At 55.5% G+C, this 23,365-nt stretch overlaps 1 protein-coding gene across 1 annotated transcript in view; it reads right to left on the bottom strand.

The window, feature by feature from the left end:
- Window positions 1–23,365, bottom strand: part of CDH22 (cadherin 22) — a 127,379-nt gene that overhangs the window by 74,910 nt on the left and 29,104 nt on the right. The gene's annotated exons all lie outside the window — the stretch shown is intronic.

The following is a 23,365-nucleotide window of genomic DNA, read 5'->3' as shown; positions in this document are numbered from 1 at the left end:
CAGGCACCTTAGCTGTCACCCTGCCCCTGGCTGACAGTCTATCCAGCCCAGACCCCAGAAACCGCCCATCCCAGCTGCTTCTAGAAGGGGTTCAAGAGCTGCTGAGACCCGGGCCTGGTGCACAGACTCCAGCACCCAGGCCGCCGCCCACACTCCTGCCCTCCCGGAGCAGCACAGGGGGCCACTCCACTCCTAACAGGAGCCAGGGAAGGCCCTGTGGCCTGCCATCGCCCCCACACCTCCTTCCGGGGATGGAGCACCTGAGTCCCAGAGTGCCTTGCTTGGAGCCACACCCTGTGTGACTTTGGGCAGGGTCACCGTCCCTCTGGGCTTGCCTTTGGTGTCTCCATATCCATCCCCCCCCAAAGCCTGTCCTACCCAGAGACTGAGCGACGCCCCTCCTCCCCGTTCCTGGCCCAGCGCTGGTCCCCAGATCAATCCGTCTCTCCCCCGCCTCCATCAGATCCTGCTCTCAGCAAGAAAGGGTCTGAGGGACTAACGCCTACTCAAGCATAATGATGAATAATGGCTTAATGTGGGTGTTTACAGGGGCGGCCGGGCTGCTTTAATGGAGGAGTTTTAGGCACAGAGATGAGTGAGTGGAGGTGAGGGGCTCGGTCCCCCCTCCGCCTCCCCCCAGGCCCAACTCCGCTCAGTTCAACAACTCAATCCCGCCAAACTCCGGCTCCGCGCCAGGCCCCGCCTGGGCGTGGGGAACAAAGGTATATAAGCGTGCAGTTTAGCTGGCTGGGAGATGAGACCCCTCCCCGTAACAACCTAGATACCGCTTGCATGTGATCAGGGCTATAATTGTGTGTGCGTGGGGGCACAACCTGAGACACGTGGAGTTCAGGGAGAAAGTGGACACAGGTGTTTCCAAGGGGCAGGGAAGTGGGAGACAATCCGGGCTGCTTCTTGGAGGAGGGGGCATCTGAGCAGGCGGAAGGAAGGGGTGGCGCTCCAGGCAGAGGAGGGTGTGGCAGGGAGTGGACTGGCTGGCTCAAGGAGGTAGTTTGGGAGCATGAGGTGTGTGGCTGGGTAGAGGGTACGGGGAGGGGACCGCCCTGGCCTTCGCCAGATCTTCCTGAGGACAGCGGGAGTGGCCCAGCTCTCTAGGCAGGAGACATGCAGACTCAGACGCCTCTGGCTCAGCAGCCCAGCGGGCAACTCCCATGAACTCACGTGAGTTGTGACTCTGAAAGTCGGTGTTTCATACCCATTTTGCAGATGCCTGACTCCCCGGTGCTCCTTCCCACAATTGGCTCAGGAAACGCTTTGTGGAAGGGGTTTCAGGGCAGGGGGTCACCTGTCTGGAGGCGAGGCTGGTGGGGAGGGGTCTCCACTGCATTTCCGGGCAACGAGAATGGGGGAACACCAACAGTCCACAGGGAGGGATGGAGAGGAGGGTCCGGCACGTGCTGCCCCCTCTGTCCCTTGAGGCCAGACCCTGAACTAACGGGCGTGAGGAGGCATCCCAGCACCCCCTTGGTCCCCCAGCCCAGCTCCATTCTGTGGGCCTGGGTGTGACGCTCCCCAACCCTGGTGGCCCCACCACGCCATCCTCATCTGTGCTGCCGCCTCCCCGCATTATGACCTGGGCTGGTCGTAAAGAGGCTGGAGTGATGGGTGAGGAGGAGGTGCCGCTCCGGAGCCTTCATTTCCTGGAGCTTACGACTGACTTCCCTGCATGCACGGCAGGGACTGTCCCCCTGACTCTGCCAGGCAGCTCTGGGGCCCATCGCAGCCCTGCAGGGCTGCAGAAGGGAGGGCTGGAGGGAGGGAGATTTGGAGGGGGCTGGGGCCACCTCTGGAGACAGGTGTGTGGGCGAGGGAGGGGTGGCCGGCAGAGATCCCCAGTGTTTGCAGGCACCCAGCTGTTGCCCTCCCGGCCCCCTCCCTCCCTCCTGTCCTTTATTTCTTTCTTTATAACACCTTTTACAAGGAGGGGCACACTGACATTCAATCATTCATTCATTCATCAAACATTAGTGTCTACTACGAGGGGGGAAGCTAGAAATGCATTTCATCTATTCATTCCATTCATTCAACATACTTTACAAGTCATTTCTCTGCGTGAGACAGACAGCAAGACACACTCAGTTACTCAGCTGCGTGTCAGGGGAGAGGCATTCCTTCTGGTTATTCATCTGTCCCTTCCACAAACATTTACCAGCATGTCCCTGACGCCAGTCCCTGTGCTGGGCACTGGGGACACAGCAATAAACAAAATAAAGTCCCAGCCCTCGTGGGACTGACCTTCTGGTGGGGGCGACGCAATGAAGGAAGAATCCATGGAATGATTTCAGGAGTGCTGAGCATTCCGGAGAACAGCAGAGCAGGAAGGATGGAGAGAGGATGGTGGAAGGGATGGAGTGTGCTGTTCTAGATAGGGTGTCAGGGAGGGCTTCTCAGAGGAGGGACATTTGGCTGAGGCTGGAAGGGTGAGAAGGAGTTGGACACAAAGCAATTCCACACAGAGGGAACAGCATGTGCAAAGGTCCAGAGGCTGGAAGGAGCTGAGGTGGCACTTGAGGTTGCAGCACAGGAAGGATCTGGACACGTGGAGTGGGGGGTGTTGGGAGGAGAAGGTGCTTTTGGTGGCCGGGCTGCCCGAGGCAAAGGCCTGGAATCAAATCCCCACTTTAGAGAGGGGAAAGTAGATTCCAAGAGGATTCTACCAAGCGTAGTAGTTGGTGATGGAGCAATACGTCGAACCCAAGACCTGGATTCGCCTTGGCAGAGGGCACCTTTGGGGAACGGGACAAGGTGCCCTTCGGGATGGATGCAGCCAGTGCTGGGGCAGTTGGCAGGACAGAGCTGCTCCCTTGGGCAGGGAAGCCTGCACTGCCGATGGAGGGGTGGGGCCGCGGCCCTCACCCTCTCCCCCTCCCTCCCACACCTGGACCTTCATACCTCAGCCCAGGCCCTCCCGGCCCGCTGTTGGCCAGGTTCCCGGGCTGCCTGCCAGCTGCTCGCGCTCCGCACGGCCCTGCCAGGGCTGCCGCGGGCGCTTGGGCCTCCTCTCCCACCCTTCCTCCCTTTCCTGCTCCAGCTGCCTTTCCTGAGTGGGCGTCAACTACAGGACCCCGCCCTGGCATCCGGCGTCTGTCTGGGGAGGCAGCCGTGCAGTCCCGGGGCTGCATTCAGCTCTCCTGGGACTCCCTGTGAGACCCCGGGCACGCCGGTGGCCTTCCCTGGCTGCAGGCCTCAACCCACTGCACAGAGCTCTTTAATCCAAAACGAGGTTAAAAACCGAGCCCTGGCCTGGCTCGGTGAATGCTGGCTTCGCCCCGTCTACCCTTCAATGTCACATCCTACAATCCATCTGTCTGCCCATGGGTCTACGTACACACGCGTGGTTTCTACAAGTGTGCGGACACGTGTCTGCAGTCACATATGTGAGCGTGCATGAGTATCGGTGCACACTCGTTCATTCCACAGACATTTGTGAGTTTCCTCTCTGTTGTTCTAGGCACATAAAAAAAATCCCAAGCAGAGTCCTTCCTCTCGCAAGGTGGGGGACACAGACCACAAACACGTAACATGTCAGGTGAGGGCAACTGCTATGAGAAAAACAAAGCAGGGTAAGGGCACAAGAAGTTCTGGCAGGGGTGGGATTAGCTGTCTGTCTGTCTATCTATCTATCTATCATCATCACCACGGTATTATAAATGACAATTTACACAGGGTGGTCAGGGAAGGCCTTGTCGTCAAGATGACATTGATCTGAAGTGAGGGAGGCTGTGCACACAGCTGGGAGAAGAGAGCTCTAGGCTGAGGCAACAGCAAGTGCAAAGGCCCTGAGGTCAGTGCATGAGTGTGAGGGAGGAACGCCGAGGAGCCCAGAGCTGCTGGATCGGAGCGAGTGTAGGGGGCAGCAGGGGATGAGGCCAGAGAGGCGCGGAGGGGAAGCAGTCAGAGCCTGCAGGGGCTATTTTGGGTTTTTATTGAGAGATGGGACCCCAAGGAGGGTTTCAGCAGAGGAGTGACGTGATCTGATTTATGTTTTAAAAGATCTCTCTGGCTATTGTGTTAAAAGAGAGGGAAGCTGGGGCTGGGAGGGACACGGGGCAGTATTTGAACAGCGCGGTCAGTAGAGCAGTGACGGTGGCTTGGACGGAGCAGTGGAGGTGCTGGGAGGCGAGCCTGATTTGCAGGGTGTGTTGAGGGGCCAGAAATGGGCAGGAAGAGAGGAAGAGGGGAGCTGGGCGCCACTGTGCCTTCAGCCTAAGCCGCCGCCGTGGAGTTTCACTGAGCTGAAGATGGCTGCGGGAAGAGCAGATGTGGGGAGGAGATCGGGACACATTGTGACACGTTCCGATCAAAGTGCCTGTCGGACCGGGAGCAGGACCTGCGTGCTGCGGGTATCAGCGTGGGAATTTGGGTGGCATTTGAAGTCGAGACTGGTTGAGGTCGCTGAGGAGTGAGCGTGGATGGAGAAGAGGTCCGGGGCTGATCTCTGGGGACCACAGCTGCGGTGAGACCAGGCAGGGAGGGGTGGCATGCCGCGGAAGCCAGCCGAGGAAGCGCTGCGAGGAGGGCGCTCAGCTATTAGCAGGGCCTGGCTGTCCCGCGTTGCCTGGGACAGTTCCACGGCTTAACTCTTAATAGTGGCCCCTCCCCTTTTGCTCCCAGCTTGAAGGATAAAGGAAATGGTTATCCCACTGACGGGCCAAGTCAGATGTGGACCTTGAACTGACCATTGGGGTTAGTCACTAGTGACCTTGATCAGAGCCACCTGCTGGAGTGTTAGGTGCACAAGCGTGGCCCGAGTGGGTTGCAGAGACCCGGGGAAGAGGGATGTGGATGGATGGGTGGGTGACGGCCCCTCTAGGGGTTTGTGAAAGTTTGTTTGCCCCCTCCCCTCAGCCTCACCCCAGTGAGGCTGCCTGAGAGAGCCCAGCACACCGCGACCCTGCACCCTTCCCCCTCCCTCCCCACCTCTCCTGCCCTGGGGCCCGGCCAGACTCACCCACCTTTGCCTGGACCCTGACAGAGCCACCACCATTCATCTGCCTGGGCCCCTGTGGGCCAGGAGTCCCCAAGCAGGACAGGTGAGGCTCTTCGCCCCCCACCAGGCTCCCATGACCTGGCAGAGCCTCGCTGCTCTGCTGGGACTGCCGGGTTCTCTAGTGGATGAAGGGGGCAGCCCCTAGCCCTGGGCTGTGGCCACCTGCCTCCCCGCCCCCACAAGCCGCAGGGAGAGGCCCTACAGCTCCAGTCTGCCGCAGTCATCTAGTTCCTGCTGTGCTCTGGGTCCCATCGAGGCGTGTCACCCTGTTGGGTACTCAGAGCAGGCAGGGACGAGACGGGAAATATTTAACAACTTGATATAGCATAGACGTCACCCACTGCAACTGCAGGCGCGGGGCCAGGGGTCACCCCTTTGGACGCTGGAACATGGGGGGTCCCTGGGGCAGGGGCTAGGGCGACCAGGGCTGCGTGGCCTTCAGGGGGTGTGGGACGGCAGCATTTACCAGTCGCGATGAAACACTTTCTCCCACATTCCAGCCTTGCCACGCGTACGTGCTGACCATCAGCCCTGGGAGGAGGCCGGATGTGATCCCTGCTCTCAATACCCACAGCCTAGGGCAGAGACATTCATTCATTCATTCATTCATTCAGCCCACGACTCCTACAGAACATCCCCTAGTGAGCAGGACAGGGTGTTGGGACTCTTGGGATGATGGAGACGTGCAGACACAATCCTTCCCTCAAGAGTTCACATCTAGGGGGGGGCAACATTCAGCATTTACAGAGCACCTCATGTGTACCATTTACTCATTTATCTGTTCAATGAACACTTATTGAGCTCCTACTGCGTGCCAAGCCCTGTGCTGGGTCCTTGGCAAATTTGACAAATGAGTCTTAACGGGCTTGCGGCCCAGTCACCAGATTCAAGCGAGAGAAAGCTCTGGCAGCTGCTCGTTTGTCAGTGAACCAGCACCTCGCGAGAACGACCGTGTGCCAGGTCCTGCGAGTTAAACGCATATACCCGCAAGATGAGTAGGAGAGACCAACACTAAATAAAACAAAGAGCCCAATAAGTAAAACAGAACATGGAAAATGGAAAGCACAGGAAACTCATGCATAGAGGTGAAGGCTCAGAAGAGGAGGTCACATCTACCTGGGTGACCATGGAGGCCTGCCTGGAGGAGGGGGCATTGGAGCCAAACCTCATACAATGAGGAGGATTTGGACACAGGGAGATGGAGTTGGAAATGGCAGGGAGAAAGAGCACGAGCAGAGGAAACCTCAGGGCACGAACAGGGAATAGTCAATGGTGTAGTCGGGTGGGGTTTATGGTGTATGAAAAGAGTGATGGGAAATACAAACGACATGGCTGGCTGCAAACAGCCAGTTCATCCCTCGTCCTTCTTTCTTGTTTCAGCTTCATTTTAATATTCACCCTCAGCGTGGCCATGTGTTCAGCCCCTTCTCTGTGGACAGTGATTAGTCTAAACCAATCATTTCCCTCTCCCCACCAGTAATTGGTACAATCATGTGATACCAATCTGGTCAATAAAGTATAAAGGTATATCTTCTGGGCAGCTTCAGGGAAAATTTTTTTTTATTCTTAGAAAAGAGATGCCTGAAGGAGAAACTTTCTGTTTTCTGCACGTGTGGGAAGGTGATAGCTGGAGCAACAGCAGCCATTTTGGGATGATGAAGGGAGCTACTCCAAGAGGCCAAAGAGACCTAGTAAGAAAAGAGGGAACCATCTATGTCTTTGAAGGTGTTGTTGGACCACTGAATTAACACACTCTGGGTCTTGAATCCTGTCCCAGCCCCCACATCCTCCAGACTCTCATTCTCTCTTCTCTGAACTCCCTCAGGCCTGTCTGGCTGGGGCTGCCTCTAGGATTCACCATCATCTGTGAGGGCAAGCTTCCCAAGGACAAAGACCATGCCTACTCCTTCTTCCATCCCCTCCCTCACTCCCCAACACACACCTGGCAGAGCCAAGCACAGAAGTGGGACGTGGGAGGGACTCAGGACAGGCTTGCTCCAGGCGGACTTCAGAGGCTGCTTGGGCAACCTGGCTTTCCCTCTCACCGAGGAGCTGCCAGCTCTGCTGATTTGCTGCGGCTCCGTCTGTGCTCTGCTGCCCACACCGTGTCCTTCCGGAGTCTGGGCTGGGTGGCCAGCGTGTCCTTTCTTGATTTCTCAGTGCCCTGGCACCATCGCTGCCAAGGCGGTATGAATGCCAGCTCAGTGGCTCCAAGCTCTCCTTTGTCATCTGGCTGTCTCCCTGGGGACAGGGGACGGGTTTCTTATCCTGCCCATCCCAAATTGGTTTCCTGGCCTCTCACCCTGCCAACACCAAGAAGAAGGGCTGGACACAGTGATCCCCTAGGCAGGACAAAGCAGAAGTGTCTTCCTGGTACAGCCTGGGGCTGGCCACCCCACCTCTTCTCACAGTTCCCGCCAGCCCTTCTAGGCTCTATCTCTGGGACAGGATGGAACATTCAGGGGACCTAAGACCACCAGGGCCAAAGCCAGAGCAGGGTTTGAGTTCTAGTTTCATTATTTTACTATATGTGTGACCTTGTTGGCAATTTGCTCCATTTCTCTGAGCCTCAGTGTTCTCATCCGAGAAGTGGGGACAATGGCGCTGCCTCCTAGGGCTGACATAAGGAATAAATGAGCCGATGCATGTGAAGTGGGCCACGGTGTTTGGCAGTAACTGTTAGCCAATGTGATGATGACTAGCGCCGCATTATTGTTTCTGCTCACTTGACAGATATGACTGGACCGTTATTACGTACAAAGAGTCCTGGCCGGGTAAGGGGAGTTCAGAGATATTCGTCCACTCAGTCATTTATTTATTCACTCATGCATTTCTTTAACAACTGCTAATCAGGCCCATAAGTGCAGCCCATTCCAAGAGGAGTGCGGGCCGAGGGCAGTGCCTGCTGCTCCGGTGCTAGCCCGTGCCTGCGGGGAGGGGCCGCTCATTCATCTGCTCGTCCACTCACTCGCTCACTCCACCTGGCACACCTGGCTTGTACGTGTCCCGTCTCCGTGCCTGCCTGGCTCCCGGGTCTGCCAGCGGGAGCTGCGCCTGGCAGTCTGGCTCCTGTCTGCCCCCTCCGAGTCCCAAGGGCACCGTGCCCGCTGGATCCCGAGCCCAGAGCTCTGTGTGCTTGGCTGCCGCCTTCTCCCCGGGGGAAAATGGTTTCTGCCAGCTCAGTGCTCTCCCTCTGGGCCAGAATGGACCCTGGTGTAACGCAGGGGCTGTCGCGGCAGGGAGGGGGGTGCTGGGCAGAGCCACCTTGTCTCTGCCCGCCTTGCATTGCAGACGCGGAAGAGCCACAAATGAGGGAGGCAGCCGGTTACTGCCTCGGTGTGCCTGCGACATGCATGAGCACGTGTGTGCATCTGTGCCACTGCCATGTGCAGGGGCAGCACATGTGTGCCCCGCACCCCAGCACCTAGGGCGACTCTCTGCACACAGTAGGGGCGCAGTAAGTGTGGAGCCAGCGAGTGGCTGGGGGCCCGCTCTGTGTGGGCCGAGCGCAAGAGCTGTAACTGGGGCGAGGGGGTGCACGGGAACTGTGCAGGGTGTGTACGGCTCTCAGTGTCTGGGGGGACAGGAGATGGCAAAGCTTCTGGGCTTGGCAGCTGGACGGTAGGCAAGGTGGGGGTCAGGAGAGGGATGATCAGAGCTGGGGTCTTCCGCGCTCTGCGTACACAGTCACCTCATCTGCAAGGGCTGTTCCGGGGGCCGCAGTACGCACACCCCCAGTCTGTGCTTCCACGGGGCCCAGCTCAGTCTGGCGGTTCTCCTGCTCCAAACCTCCCCGCTCCCTCCCACCTTCGCGATGGATCCCAGACTCAGGCCTGCCTTTGTCAGTTACCAGTTAGAGCAACAAAAGCGTTCTCATGCTCAATGACGCCACGCACAACCTTTTGAGGTGGGTACTGTTACTTGCCTTTCATTTTTCAGATGAGGAAACTGAGGCACAAAGAGTTTACGTGACTTGCACGTGGTCACACAACTGGCATGTTGTGGGCCTGGCTCTGAACCCTGATCTGTCAGCTCTGAAGTCTGTCCCTTTAGCCACTACACACGTAGCCACTCGAGGCCCTGTGTGGTCTGGATCTGCCTGCTCTATGTCATTGTCACCACCTCTCTTCACGTGCCCCTCTCCCCGGGCAGACGGAACCACCTGCTGTTTCCTTCGCTCAGGCCTCCGAGCCAGGTCCTGCTGTTCCCTCTGCCGGGAGCCCCCGCTGCCCACGGCCAACCCTGGTCTGCCTTCCAGGGCATCAGCCGCACTGCCCTCTCCCCCATGCGGGCTCCCTGCCTTGTCCCCAAGCCCGGCGAGCTCACACCCATGGGTTCAGCCCCAGCTCTCCTTTGTCTCAGTCTCAGCACTCTGCCTGCTGGCTGTGGCGTCTCCATTATTGTCCTCTGCGCTTCAACTCACACTGGAGCGCTGTGCTCGGAGCCGGCGCTACTGAATGAGTGAGTGAATGGATGAGGGCATGCGTGGATGGGTGGATGGATGGGATGGACGCACGGTAGGGTTGCCTGGAGACTGACTCCCCCTCCCCCAGACTGTCCTCTATGTTTGTATTGTTTCCTCCTGTTCCACCCAATGATTCATCAGGTATTTATTGAGCATCTACTATGAGCCAGGCGCTGTGCTGGAGGCTAAGGATGCCGCAGTGAGCAAGTCAGACTAAGCCCCTGCTCCCTGGCCTTCCATTGTGTGTGTGTGTGTGTGTGTGTGTGTGTGTGTGTGTGTGCGTGTACATGCTCGCACATGCACACACATGTGTAAGGGGAGATGTGTTCATTAATCCAACAACCTCACGAATAAATGCACAAGTGCCCACTGGGTCAAGTTCTACAAAGAGAAAGCACGGGGAACCCCTGCATAGAGGACCCCACCTTGCTAGGGGTGAGTGAGCCAGTCAGGGAACTGTCCCCTGAGAAAGGGGCTTTTGAGCCGAAACCTGGAGGATGAGTGATTCGCACTCTGGCACAGGTAAGAGGATGTGCGAAGCTGCGCTCCGGGCTCTGAAAGGTCGTGGGCAGAGGAGAGTGTGAGGGGGAGGAAGAGCAGAGGACGGGGCTGGGGGAGCTCCGATTTTGGCTCAGCAGCAACGGTAGGGCACTGGAGAGTTTTTCCGCAGAGGAGATGTGTTCAAAGTTGTGCTCTTATGCAGCGATCGCTGTGCTTGTTGCTTGACGTGCAAGGCTGGAGGCAGGGGCAGGGCGGAGGCGGAGGCAGGGCCTGGGAGGGAGCGACAGTGGCTCGGACCGGGGAGGCCAGCATGGGATGGAGACAAGGTGACAGATCTGAAATATTTAGGAAGCTAAATGGACCAGACTTGGTGATGGATCGGACGTAGGGGAAGAGGGAGGGAGGGACATCGAGAATGACTTCCTGGTTTTTATTTTTGTGTTAGCTGACATTTATTGATCACCTACTCAGAGCCGGGCACTGTTCTAGCACTTTATGTGCATTACCTTGTTTATTCCTCACAATAACCCCATAAAGCAAGTTACCATTATCCCCTTCGCAACCTCATTTCACTCCAATAGGAACGCTGGGGCAATGGGACACAGTGGGATTTGTCCCAAGCTCCGTTCCTTTGGGGAACAGCCTTGGCAGATGGAAGGCCTGGAGAGGGCGGGAGGGAGGCAGGTTGCAGGCACCGAGCTGACTCCGAGTGGGTGAGAATGATGACGGATAACATTTATGGTGCTTTTGCTATGTGCCAGGCACAGTGCCATGCAATTAGCTAATAATAAGAGGTAACACAGTTCCATGCAGGGCACTTTATATCAGTGACCTGACTGAGTTCTTACAATAGCTCTCTTTAAAATTTGTATTACAGAAGAAGGGACAGCAGCTCAGAGAGGTTGAGGGACTTGCCCAAGGTCACACAGCTAGTTGGTGGTGGGTCCAGAATTCCAGCAAGCTCTGGCTGGGGGAGGGAAGGGAGGATGGGCAGGGAGGTGCTCAGTGGCCTGGGAAGGGCAGGCCTACCTTTGGCTTTGAGCGTGAACCATGTCCTCCACCCACCTTGCTTGGCGTGACCTACCCCAGGCCTGGGTCCCTCCTCAAGACCTGCCCTCCCATGCCAGTTACACACGTGCACGAGGATGCACACGCACACGCGCCCCGTGGCCGGCACTGCTCACCTGCCCGGGCGCAGCCTTTTGGACCCTCCAGCCCAGGTGCCCCCGGCCAGCACCTGTCTCCCGCCCCGCCCCCGCCCCACCCGTGCCGGTGCCGCGGGCAGAGCCGCGCTGTACATCATGTTGACAGTAGAAATTACATCCCGAGCTGCTGTTTTACACCGCGCCCTGTCAGAACTCACCGCAGCCCAGTGATCAGGACAAATTGAATACCATCCTGGCCGTGTCAATATTTATTCCATTTTACAAACGCGGCCGGATGGGGGGCAGGGCCCTGCGGTGGTGCCAGCCAAGCAGAGCCCCAGGAGGCCTTTCTCCCTCCAAACCGCCACCGCCTCCTCCTCCTCCTCCTCCTCATTCTTTCTCCCTCCTCCTCCCCCTCCTCTTTCTTTACTTTTCATAATCAGTTAAAATGGTAAAATTCAGCCTTTCGATACCCCAATCTGCACAAATCATAAATGCACAGGTTAGCTAAGAATTATAAAATGAACCCATGAGTCCACCTTTTCATCAAAATGCTGAAAATTGGCCCCTCCTCAGAAGCCCCCCGTTATGTCTCTTCTCGACCGTAACCCACAGGTTCCCCCATCCTGGCTTTTAGGAAAACCAGTTCCTTGCGTTTCTTCATCGTTTACTACCTAACTTGCTTTTCCAAACATCTCAGTCTCACTTTGCTTGGTTTTGAGCTGGTTTTCAGCTGGAATCACAGTGTATATGCGTTTTTGCATCTTTCGCTCACGGCTTTGTCTCTGTGCCGGCTTGAGTTCCTTTTCCCTGCTGCGTAGTACTCCACCGCACCATGCCCGATGCCCCACGCCATGGTTTATAAATCCATCCCATCGTTCTCCTACTTCTCTGCTTTCTCCTGCTCTTCCTTCTAGCGGGCCTCTCCCTTCCCTGCTATCCGCTTCTCTTCTGCTTCTTTCGTCTCCCCCCGTGCCACCCCCACGGCTGTCTGTCTCCCATCGTTCAGCCTGCTGCACCTGGGAGCTACTCGGGCTCCCGGCGGGGAGAAGGACTTACCTCCCCTCTCGCCCGGATGGTAGAACACCACCCTCTGGGCTGGGTGAGGACTGAGGCGGCGCCGAGTGGCCCTGCGGCCGTCGGGGATGCACAGCTGTGTGGGCAGGACACTGGGGCTGGGTGGGCAGCGGCCCAGCCCCAACCTCAGCACTGCTCGCCCAAGGTCTCCTGGCGCACCTTCCCCGTGCCCGTGTCGTGACTACCAAGGCAGAGGAGACCTGCAGGCGGGTGGGACCCTCCTCAGAGCCACTGCGGAGCCTGCCCGGATATCCCAGGGGCACGTGCGACACATTTCCTTCTAGCCTCTCTCAGCCCCTTGTCTATCTTGGAGCTGCATTGATAATGCGCATATTCGGGGCAGTTAATTTTTATTGCAACCCGAGAAGATGACATTAAGGAATCTGTCCCTTGGTGGTACAGGAGAAAGTTCTCTAGGCTGGCAGGCAAGTGGGCTAGGTTGGAACTTGGCTTTGATCCCACCATGCTGGGTGTCCTTGGGCAAGTCCCAGCCCTCTCTGGGCCTCTGGACAACGGAAGGTCAAAGTGTGGTTCCCAGGGTTCATCAGAGAACCAGGGCCATGCTGGTGGCATAACAAGGGGAAGCTTGTTCAAAATGCACATTCCAGGCCCCTGGTGCCTCTGATCCGGTGACAATGACTGTAATACTAACAGGTGATGTCTATAGGTGCTTTCTGTGTGCCAGGGACTTACGCATTTGACGAGCTAAAAAGAAGAGGCTGTGCTTATCGCCCCCTGTGCTAAGCACCTGACTTGGTGACACACTACCCTCTGGACTGCAATAACAATTGCGGCGGCCTCCAGTGGCCCTGCAGCCATCTGTGTGATGCACAGCTGTGTGAGAACTGGGGTCACCTGGCGTCATCGGTGTCATGATCTGTTTTATTATTATTGTTATTTACAGGTGAACAAACTGGGGCACAGAGAGGTGAAGCCACTTGTCCATGGTTATAGCCAGGAAGGGGGGAAGCTAGGACTGGAACGAGGGAAGTCGGCACCAGAGCCTGTCCTCGGTCTGGGACAGCCCCCCAGCAGTTCTGATGCTGACCTGTGAGCCCCTGGAGCAGGTAGTCAGCAAGTTGTGGAATAGACAGCAAGTATTGTGCACCTACTGTATGCCCAACCTTGAACTAAGTGCTACACATTTTCATAGCGATTCAACAAGCTATGTGTGAAGGGCTCATTCCCACACCACCAGCACTATCTCTTACTGTTATTATTTTGGGCAATCCTCCCACTGTCCTCCTGAGATGGCTTTAGTCTCTCTAGTCACTGATAAACAAGGGGAGGTGGCTTGCTCAGGACGGTGTGGCGAGGGTCCTACTCCCAAGGGGTGAGCTGTCATCCAGCATACTACCTCCATTCCCAGACTCTGCCCTGCAGCTGAATTGTATCCGCTAACTCTCTGGGCCTCAGTCTTCCCATCTGTAAAATGGAGGAGTTGCACCAGTGAGCTGGGAGTCTGGAGTGCAGCTTCTGCCCTAACATCATGTGTGACCTCGAATGGGTTCTTCCCTGTATGGGCCTCAGTCTCCCCACCTGTAAAAGAGGTTTCCATTATCTCACCCCAACACTGCATACAAATGCTGCTTTAAAACAAGCCTCCAAGTGACGGTGAGGGAAGGAAGGCCTTAGGTCTGACTCCCTGGAAACGGGCTCTGAGGCAGAGCTGTGCCTGCCGGAGGTTTACTGGGCGGAGCTCTGCGGGCACCATGGAAGGGGCGAGGGAAGCGGGCCCACAAGGGGGAGGAGCTGAACTGCACTGCTGTCTCCGCAGAGGCCACAGTGGTCCCACGGGGGACCGAGGAGCTGGGCTGCTCCACGGTGAGGAAGGGGGCAGGCCTGCCAGTGCATGCATCCATCAGACACTGGACGTGGGTCCCCTTCACTCCGGGGGCGTGACCAGGGGCGAGACAGCTCACTCTGGCCAAGGGCCCCCTCGGGGAGACTCAGCTGAGAGCTGTCAGCAGCCTCACGGCTGTAGCCACCTGGGGTCACAGCCGTCCTGGGTGGAATGTTCCACCACGTAAAATCTGTTGCAAGCTCAGGAATGACCTCCGCTCTGGAGACGACAGCAGGCAAGATGTGGCCTGCGCCTGGGCTTATCCAGCCGGCCCTGGTGGCTCGGAGCCCTCCTGGGAGCCGGGGTTGGCCGCCGCGGTGATCACAGCGGGATCAGCACCCCGGATCTCACTTACAGCCTGGCGGCCACCGCCTGCCTCACAGCTCATCTCCCGCAGCTCCCTGAGGTCCCTGCGATTACGCCACTGAAAATTCCGCTTTCATCTTGTCAACCTCGCAGTAAATTACAGGCCCGGGGAGGCGTGGGCCTCCTCCTTAAACAAGATTCAATTCCACTTAGCTGCCCCCATTCCGCCCCACACGCGGGTTCCCTCCCTCCCACCACCCCTGCTCGCGATTTATGGCCTCTCCTTGCAGCAGCTGGTAACCATGGCGAGCTCCTCAGGGAGGCTCGGCTGGGGCCTCGCAGCCCCAGACTCCGGCGTGGCCGCGGCTCCCTCCCAGGCCCGGGGGAGGAGAGGCCGGAGACGCAGACTGGGCTTGTTGGCCGAGGCAGAGGGATAATAGCAACCCCAGCAATCACCAGCACTTGAGCGCTATCACATCTAACCCTCCCAATAACATCGCGCAGACACTATCATTACCCCATTTTATAGATGGGCAAACTGCGGGCGGGCCGGGAGCATGAGGTCACTGCCAGGGTCATACACCAAGGAAGCAGTGAACCCTGGGGCTGAGGAGCTAAAGCACTCTGGCCTGCCCACCTCTGCCCCCAGCTACTGCTTCCGGGGAGTTTCAGGCCTTGGTCCGTCCATCTGATGTTTGAATTCTCTTTTAGATCTCAGCCCCTGCCTGCATTCTCCTGGTGACGGGGAGATCACTCCTCTCCGGAGGGCCGTTGTCTCACCTATGATTAGACATAGTCACCAAATAATGATCGGGCCCTGTCGCTCCTCGGAAGAATTGTTTTGGCACAAAAGGACCTCTGGGATCTGGCGCTAACGCCCTCTGCAAACTTCTCTCTCAAGGCTCACCAACACTAGGCTTCCGGGGCGTCCTCCCTGCTCAGGGCCTGGCTCCGCCCCTGGGTCTTTCTCATCCACTCCCCTCCCCCTGCAATGACTGTGCCAGAACATCAAATCTGGACATCCACAACTTTCCTCATTTTCCTGATGGACAGAGGCCCAGAGAGGGGATGCATTTCTTTAGTGTGCAGGCTGAGTTGATGGTGGGTCCCAAATCTCCTCCCAATAAAATAATGAATTGTAATAAGAATAACTAATGTTCATCGAGTGCTTGGTACCCCCACTCTAAGCATCTAATTAATTCTCACACAACCCTATGAGGCAGGTCCTGTTGCTGTTGCCATGTTGCCATGGAGATGAAGCACAGAGAGGTCAGGTGACTTGCCCAAGATCACACGGGCAGTCTGAGGGCGGAGCCACGCCCCCAACCAGGGGCTCCCTGGCTCCGTGCTGCCTCTGTCCACCCCCCAGGGCCTGTTCGTGGATGAGCACGAAGACAAGAGACGCCAAGAGGAGCCAATATGCCAGAGAGAGGTATAGGTGCCCACTCCACCAAGGACACTGGCCTGTCACTTTCATTCTTGGGCCTAGGTCCTGAGGGCAGCATTCCCCCTGGCCTGAGCCTGACCCCTAGGATTGTCACTTCCTAGGGACAATCCACATCCTCAGGGACTTCCAGCCTTGTGACTTCTTCTTATTGGACTACAACCCTGGACCTCAGGAGGCGGGGCTTGGAGTCTGATTCATCTCCATACCCCAGAGGCTAACCCAGGCACCAGTACGCAGTAGGTGCTCAATAAATGCTTGCTTTTATCTAAGGGAGTCAGGTTGGCTTCCTGCAGCAGGAGACACTGATCCTTGGCGGGTAAGAAAGAGTTCACCATACAGCGCAAAGGGGAAGGAAACTCCAGGCAGAGGGCAAAGCTCGAGCAAAGCCTTGGAAGGGATGTGCGGGGTGTCTGGGGGCAGGTAGAAAGGTGAGGTGCAGCCAGGCTGAGCACCTTGCCAAGGGGCTGGGTCTGCACTTGGAGGTGGGAGCACTCATCCCGACCTGGTTGTGCCTGGAACAGATGGGGAAGAACACTGGGGGAGAGTGTTTCTTCCCCTGGGTCCTGCCTCCCCAGGCTGGGGTGGTGGCGCTGCAGGCTGCCATCCTGCGTGGCCAAGTCACCCCCAGACCATGAGGGGTGACAGCTAGGCAGCACCGAGCCAGGCCTGAGGGAGGCTGACTTTCTTCCCTCTGACTAGCGGTGGAGCTGGCAGACGTGTCATCTTCCCTAATCTCCGCTCTCAGGTGAGCAGGAGAAAGCAAGTGGAGACGGGCGCCTTGCTCAAACCTTAATCCTTTCCTTCCTGACTGCAAAGCTGTGGATTCTAGTCGGGGATTCTCCGTCCTTTCTCCAGGGACACTGCGAGTATTGAAGGACACAGAGCTCAGATACAGGCTACGCTGTACTGGCTACATAACGGAAAGTGGTAAGACCCTAAATCCGCGTTCATCTTTCCAGAGAGCGCACGAGCTAGGGTCAGGGAAGGGGCCTTGGCAGCCGGACCCGGCTGGACTCCCAGGTTTGCTGCTCTCAGCCCTTGGGCAGGTCACTCACCTCTCTGAGCCTCAGTGTCGTCTTCTGTGCAACAGGGAAAATGAATCCTCCCAGGTTTGTTGTGAAGCTCGAGGAAATGATGACTACAAAAGTATACTCTAGAAAGAGTCAGGAGCTGTAACCAAGTGAAGTTTGCTTATTATCATCCGCAAGCCGGAGTGGATCAGAGTCACGAGAGGGAAAGGTAGTGATCGCAGCTGTGGCCTGGGGGGGCTTTTGCCACCTGCCACCCTGGGCTGAGCCCACTGGAAGCTTCCACTCATGAGAGCCCCACCACAGCCCTCCGAGGTAGCCACTGTCATTGACCCATTTTACAGATGAGGAAACACATCTATGTCCAGCCTCTATTATTCCTTTTTGCAACAGAGGAAATGCCCCTCCTCTTGTGCAAACCTACACAAACCTCCTGGAATCTGAGAAGACTTATACTGTGGATTCTGCCCGCCCCTGCCTTACCGTCAACCCCCTCTCATGAGCTCCTGGACATTAGCATTTAAGCACGCTCAGGTACATTCTATTCTCTAAAAGACAAAAAGCAAGTGCACATACACCTCCCTATACCCATCAACCCCTTCCCTTAATAGCAAAACTTCTCAAAAGTCTGGTCATACTCTCTACCTCCCTTCCTCACCTGCCCCCTCTTCCCAGCCCACTGCCGTCTGCCTTTCACTCCTAACAGGCACCAAGAGGGCTCACTAAGGTCACCTTGACCGCCATGTTGCTAAATCCAATGGAAATTCTCTAGTCGTCTTCTTACTTGACCATCAGCAGCATTTAGAATATAAAACTAAACAACCAGGCTCCCTCCTGTCTCTATAATAACTCCTCCTGTATCTCTTCGTGGGTTCAACCTCTTCCCTCCCACCTGCAAACTCCTTACTCCTTCCCTGGGCAATCTCATCCATGCCCAGTCTCATCAATTACCACCCAATGCTATGATGACCCCAACCTTACTATTCCCTGTCCGAACCTCTGCTCTGAAGACAGATGTTAGGATAAATATGCAAATGTCCTCTCAACACTGCTGCAAGGAAACCTCCAACTCAACATATCCAAAGCCAAAGATACATTCCTCTTCCTTAAAGCTGGCTCCTCTCCAGGGATTTCCACCTTAGGGAATGGCGCCCTTATCTGTCAAGTGGTCCAAGTCAGAGGCTAGAGGTCGGGCTGCCCTCTCTCATCCCTGCACCCCAGTGGGCTACCTATTAAGTCTGGCCCACTTTGCCTTCTAAATAACTCTCCAAATTCATCGCTTTGCATGCTCTCCATCTCCACCCTGATTCAAACCAGGGATTCAGGGATTCAGGATGACACTTAGGTTTTGGCTTAACGCTGCGTGGTGGTGACACTTCCCATGGTGGAGCAAATTTGGAGAGGCAAGGTGGGGAAGGAAGCCAGGGTTCCTTTTTGGCTACACTATGTTTGAGATGTTCCTGAGATGTGCATGTGGAGATGTGTGGCAGACAGTTGGATGGAACAGTCTGGAACTCCAAGGAGAGGTCCAAGCTGGAGATATAAATCTGAGATTCATCAGTATGTAGATATTTAACGCTAAGGAAATGAATGAGATCGCCTGGGGAGAGATGACCCAGGTGTGAACCCTGGGGCGAGGAAACAGGGGAGGAGAAGGACGGGCATGATTGAGGAGGAGCCACGGGGAGGTTGGAGGCCACTCGAGAGACTGTGCGTCACGGGAAACAAGAGCAGAACGAGAGGTCAGCATGCTGGAAGCTGCTGAGAGGAAAAAGGAAACCGAGGACAGAGAATTGACTCTAGCAGGCAATGCAGAGGTTGTTAGTGCCCTTGGTACAACCACGACACCTGTCGCCCCTGCCGGCGGCAAGGGAGTCACTTGTTCACCCGCATTGTGCTTCTAGTGCTTAACCCGCCGTGCATTGTTTTCTGGTGTGTCTGGTTATCTTTGACTGCATGTTGGCCATTGTACTTGGAATTTTATTTTTAGAAAGGATTTAAAGCCCAGGATGAAGGTATTTTCTTCTAAAAAGGATTTCCATTTGGCTGTGGGTGCCACCATTCTGGGATTACTTTAAATAAAATTAAAATCTTGAGGATCCCTGGCTTACTGGAGTTGCGTGGATGAGGCGCTCAGTCTGTGATTCGAGGCTGGATTATCTCTGGCTCATCCTTACCCCAAGGTAAAGCCCTCTTGAGTCCCAGTTTATTTTGGTGAGGGTCGCACACTTGATTTCTCACCTCATTCAGGCCATGAACTTTGATTTCAGTTCCCCTTATGCTGTGAGATCATCAAAAAACAAATTCCAATTTTCTGGGATCAGCAAATGCCCTCAGGACAGAAGCAGTTTCTGTGCTCTCTCACTTCCCCGGGTTTCTATTTTTCCTTCAGTTTTGACCTAATAATTCTTGGTAATTCCTTACAAAGAGCTTACTTGTCAGCTCTTTGATGCTTTAATAAGATGCTTTTTATGTTTTATCCAGCATTCTTAGCTCTTTTTAGCCAAAGGGTTAGACCAAAAAAGCCTCGCCTCCTGTTCTAAACACAGACATCCCTAGGACTTTAGCACAGTGCATCAGAGTGGCTCAGTACATGTTTGTTGATTGAATGAGTGAGGTGAACCCAGGTGTCCAATGTCCCTGCTGTCTAATGCATTGAACATCACACTCACAGGACAAGACGCTAACAGAGCATTGTGGTCAGAGCTCAGTGAGCTGTGCAGAGAAGCAGGGCCGTAAGCTCAGAGGAGGGAAAGACCCGCGTGGGACGGGGAGGGAAAATGGCAGAGGGTAATAGATACGACCGGGGTGAGCACGAAGATGGAACTGCATCTTGGCAGATGAGCCATTGGGCTGTAAAAGGAGGACTCACAGGAAGTGGACGTTGTCAGTAAAGGCCTGAGCTGGAGGCTGGAGCATATGAGGAATCCAAGAGCTAGGAGTGGGCAGAGAAGCAGGGATCAGCAGTGGAAAGGGGCCAAGGGAGGCCACGGGCCCAGTGTGAATGCAGAAAGCAGAGCCCAGGAAGGAGAAGTTCCCAGCAGCCACCGGGAAGAGGGAGGAGGGAGGCAGGAGAAGGGAGGAGGGAGGAGAGAGGAGGAAACAGCTTTTGTTGAAATGCACACATGGTAATTGCTACAGAAGAGTATTTCCCTTAGTTTAAAAAGCTTTCTCCTCTGCATTTTCCTTGGTCCCAGTTTCAAAGGAATTTTAATTGCAAAGAAAATTTTGTCATCTCCCCGGGGGGAGAAGGCTCTGCAGCTTCGAACAGTCATGCTTGATGCTGATTCTTCTCCAAACTGGGGATTTTCACGCTTTGGCTACGTGGAAGCTGTCAGGGGATTGGGCAGCGTGGAGGGAGGGTAGGCTTGTGATACGCCTCCCTGCTCCTTTCTGGGGCTGAGAAGGCTGGGTGTGCAGCCAGGGGTTCCCAGGCCTGGGCCCTCAACAGGGGTCCCTGCTGCAAACCTGGACACCAGGCGCCCGGGTTACTGGTGACAGTTCTAACTCCATTCTCCTTGAACCCAGTGGGTTTCTTTAACAAATGATGTTAAGAAAACCGATCTCTCAGCTTCTATCCTTGTTCTACTCGAGACCATTCTCCACATGGCAGCCCATTTGGAAGACAGTTTGGTAGTTTCTTATAAAGTTAAACATAAATTTATGATACGATCCAACAATTCCACTCCTAGGTATCTATCCAAGAGAAATGAAAACATATGTCCACGGGAAGACTTGTATGCAAATGTTCATAGCAGCATGATTCAACATAGCCAAAAAGTAGAAACAGCCCCGAAGCCTCTCAACCGGCGAACGGGTGAGCGGACGCGGCGCACGCGGAGGAGTACTATTAGCCGATAAAGAGGGACAACTGCCGACGTCGCCGTTCCGCGGCTGCGCCTCGGGAACATTACGCTCAACCAAAGAAGCCAGACGCGAAGACAAAACACACTTCGTATGAGTTGTTTATAGGAAGTGTCTGGAAAAGACACATCTACAGGCAGAAAGCAGATTCGTGGGTGCCGGGGACCCGTGATGGGCTTGGGGACAGACCACAGATGGCCACAACCGATCTTTCTGGAGTAAAAGAAATGTTCTAAAACTGGATGGTGGTGCTAATTAATAGTTGCACAACTCCGTCATTCGCTAAAGCTCATTGGATTGTGCTGACACGGGGTGGATTTTATAGTATGTAAATTATACCTCAATAAAACTCCTGGGGACAGAGCGGCCCTCATTTCTCTCAGACTAGAACTTAGCCAGGGTTCCTACAAGGTGCTAGGAGATCTGCCCTGTGGCCGCTCTGAACGCATGTCCGCCTGCTCTCGCCCCACTCGCTCTGCCCCGGCCCTGCTAGCCTGCTGGGATTTCCTCAATCACAGCAGACAGGCTTTGCAGTGGCTGTTCCCTCTGCCTGGATGCTCTTCTCCCAGTCTCTGCAGGCCTCCCCCTACCCCCAATATCTTTGTCCAAATGTCAATCATCTTGTCCGTGAACAGTAACCCGACCACGCCACCTCAAATCACAGCCCCTCTCCAAGGCTCTGCCAGCTCCCCTGTCTCTCCTCCTTATTTCCTATGCTTTCGCCACCTTCTAACATATGATGCGGTTCATTTATTTATGGTGCTTTTTTCTGTCTCCCTCTTTCCTCGCCAGCACGTATGCACTTCACTGGGATAAGAGTTTTTGTTGCTTGGATTCACTGATGTACCCTTAGGGCAGAGAATAGTATCTGGCACAGAAAGGTGCCCAACAAATATTTGTCGAGTGGATGAATTAATAAGTGATTCAACAAACGTTGTCTGGACACCCTCTCTGTGCCAGGAGCTGAGCGTATAGCAGTGCATCGGACAAGCAAGTCTCTGGCCCCTGGGTGGCTTGCATTTTAGTGTAGAGAGACCTGGGCAAGAAAAAATTTCCAATCAATCATAGAGGGGACCCCCTCCCCCATCCCCATCACAAAGAAATCAAGAGTGGGAAAACTTTGCAAAAGGCTGGTCTGGGAGCAGGATGAGCGAGGGTCATTTTGGAGAGTGGCCTACTGGATAGGCGGGAATTGGCCGGGTGGAGAGGGAGAAAGAGGCGTTCAGGCCCAGGGGACAGCATGTACGATGACCCAGAGGTCAGACAGAAAGTGCATCGTCCTGTTTGGGGCTGGGAGAGATGTCTGTTGCAGCTGAAACGTGAACTGCTAGGGGGACAAAGGAGAGACGTAGCTGGTGAGGTGGCTGGTGCCAGGCTGCAGAGAACCTCGGGCACAGCCAAATATGTCACAGTCAGCTCAGCAGGGCACTCACCAATCAGAGAAGACACTGGCCGCACACAGCTGGGACTCTCCGGCTGCGGCTCTGCGGCGCCCTAAGCCATAGGCGAGACCCTGGACTTGAGACGCGCTGGTGAACCCTGAAGGGTTTAAGCAGGGGAGTGACAGTGATTAGATTTACCTTTTAAAGGACCATTCCAGCTGTCAGGAGCAGAACAGATTGGAGGGGCTGGAGTTGATTCGGGGAGGCAGGGTGGGAGGCAGTTACGCCAGTCCGGCGGGGAGAATTGACAGTCGTGGGCGATTGGCAGGACGTAGGTGGTCGGAAGAGGGAGGGCGGGTGGATGCTAACGAGCTCGGCCGGCAGCTACCGAGCAGATCCTGAGCGCCAGGGAGGGCTGCTCCGAGCGCCTTACAGTCCTCTCGCCTTTAATCCACATGTCAACCACAACACCGCGAGAGGGACTGTTGTCACCTCCATTGTACAGACGAGGAATAGACACGGGGTGGCTCCACGCACATAAGCGGTGTGTCCATGGTTCAGACACAGGCTGACAGCGATGCTGGGCTTCAGGGGTGACTCCTGGGTTGACGGCTTGAGTGAACCATGGAGCGATCTGGGGAGAAGGGGGCCAGGGAAAGTGAGAGGAGGAGCCAGTGTTCAGTTTTCCAGGGAAGATGGGAGATCCACAAATGCACGAGTTTCTCTACCCAAGTCAAGACACCCAGTGCACGGTTGAATGTGTGAGTCTGGAACCCAGAGAAGACATGAGAGCCGGCAAGAAGTGATTTGGCCCTTATCGCCACAAACACTCCGCCTCATGGTGGCTGAGTTGGCTCCAGACAGTACGAGGAGTGGGAAAAGGCCCAGGATAGCCCCAAGATGTAAAGGGCAGCAGAAGAGCAAAGCAGGCTGTTAGAATGACCTCTTTGAGGTAAATAAAAATAATATCAGGACATGCATGCTGGGATATGAACACAACATTTCTCTAGAAGGTGTTATGAGACAGTGTTGGTAAGTTTACCTCCAGAGAGCAGGCGGTGGGTGGGGAGGGTGGCCTCACCGTGTCCTCTGTGTACAGAGCACGGCTCGCGTGTGTGGCAACACACCACATCTTTTTTGTTTTTTTTTTTTTGGTTTTTTTTTTTGAGACAGAGTCTCATTCTGTTGCCTCGGCTAGAGTGCTGTGGCATCAGCCTAGCTCACAGCAACCTCAAACTCCTGTGCTGAAGCAATCCTCCTGCCTCAGCCTCCCGAGTAGCTGGACTACAGGCACGT

This window comes from Microcebus murinus, chromosome 16 (genome assembly GCF_040939455.1).
Source record: "Microcebus murinus isolate Inina chromosome 16, M.murinus_Inina_mat1.0, whole genome shotgun sequence".
Classification (NCBI taxonomy): domain Eukaryota; kingdom Metazoa; phylum Chordata; class Mammalia; order Primates; family Cheirogaleidae; genus Microcebus; species Microcebus murinus.
The sequence above is the reverse complement of the archived record's forward strand: the minus strand, read 5'-3'. Positions and strand labels throughout refer to the sequence as shown.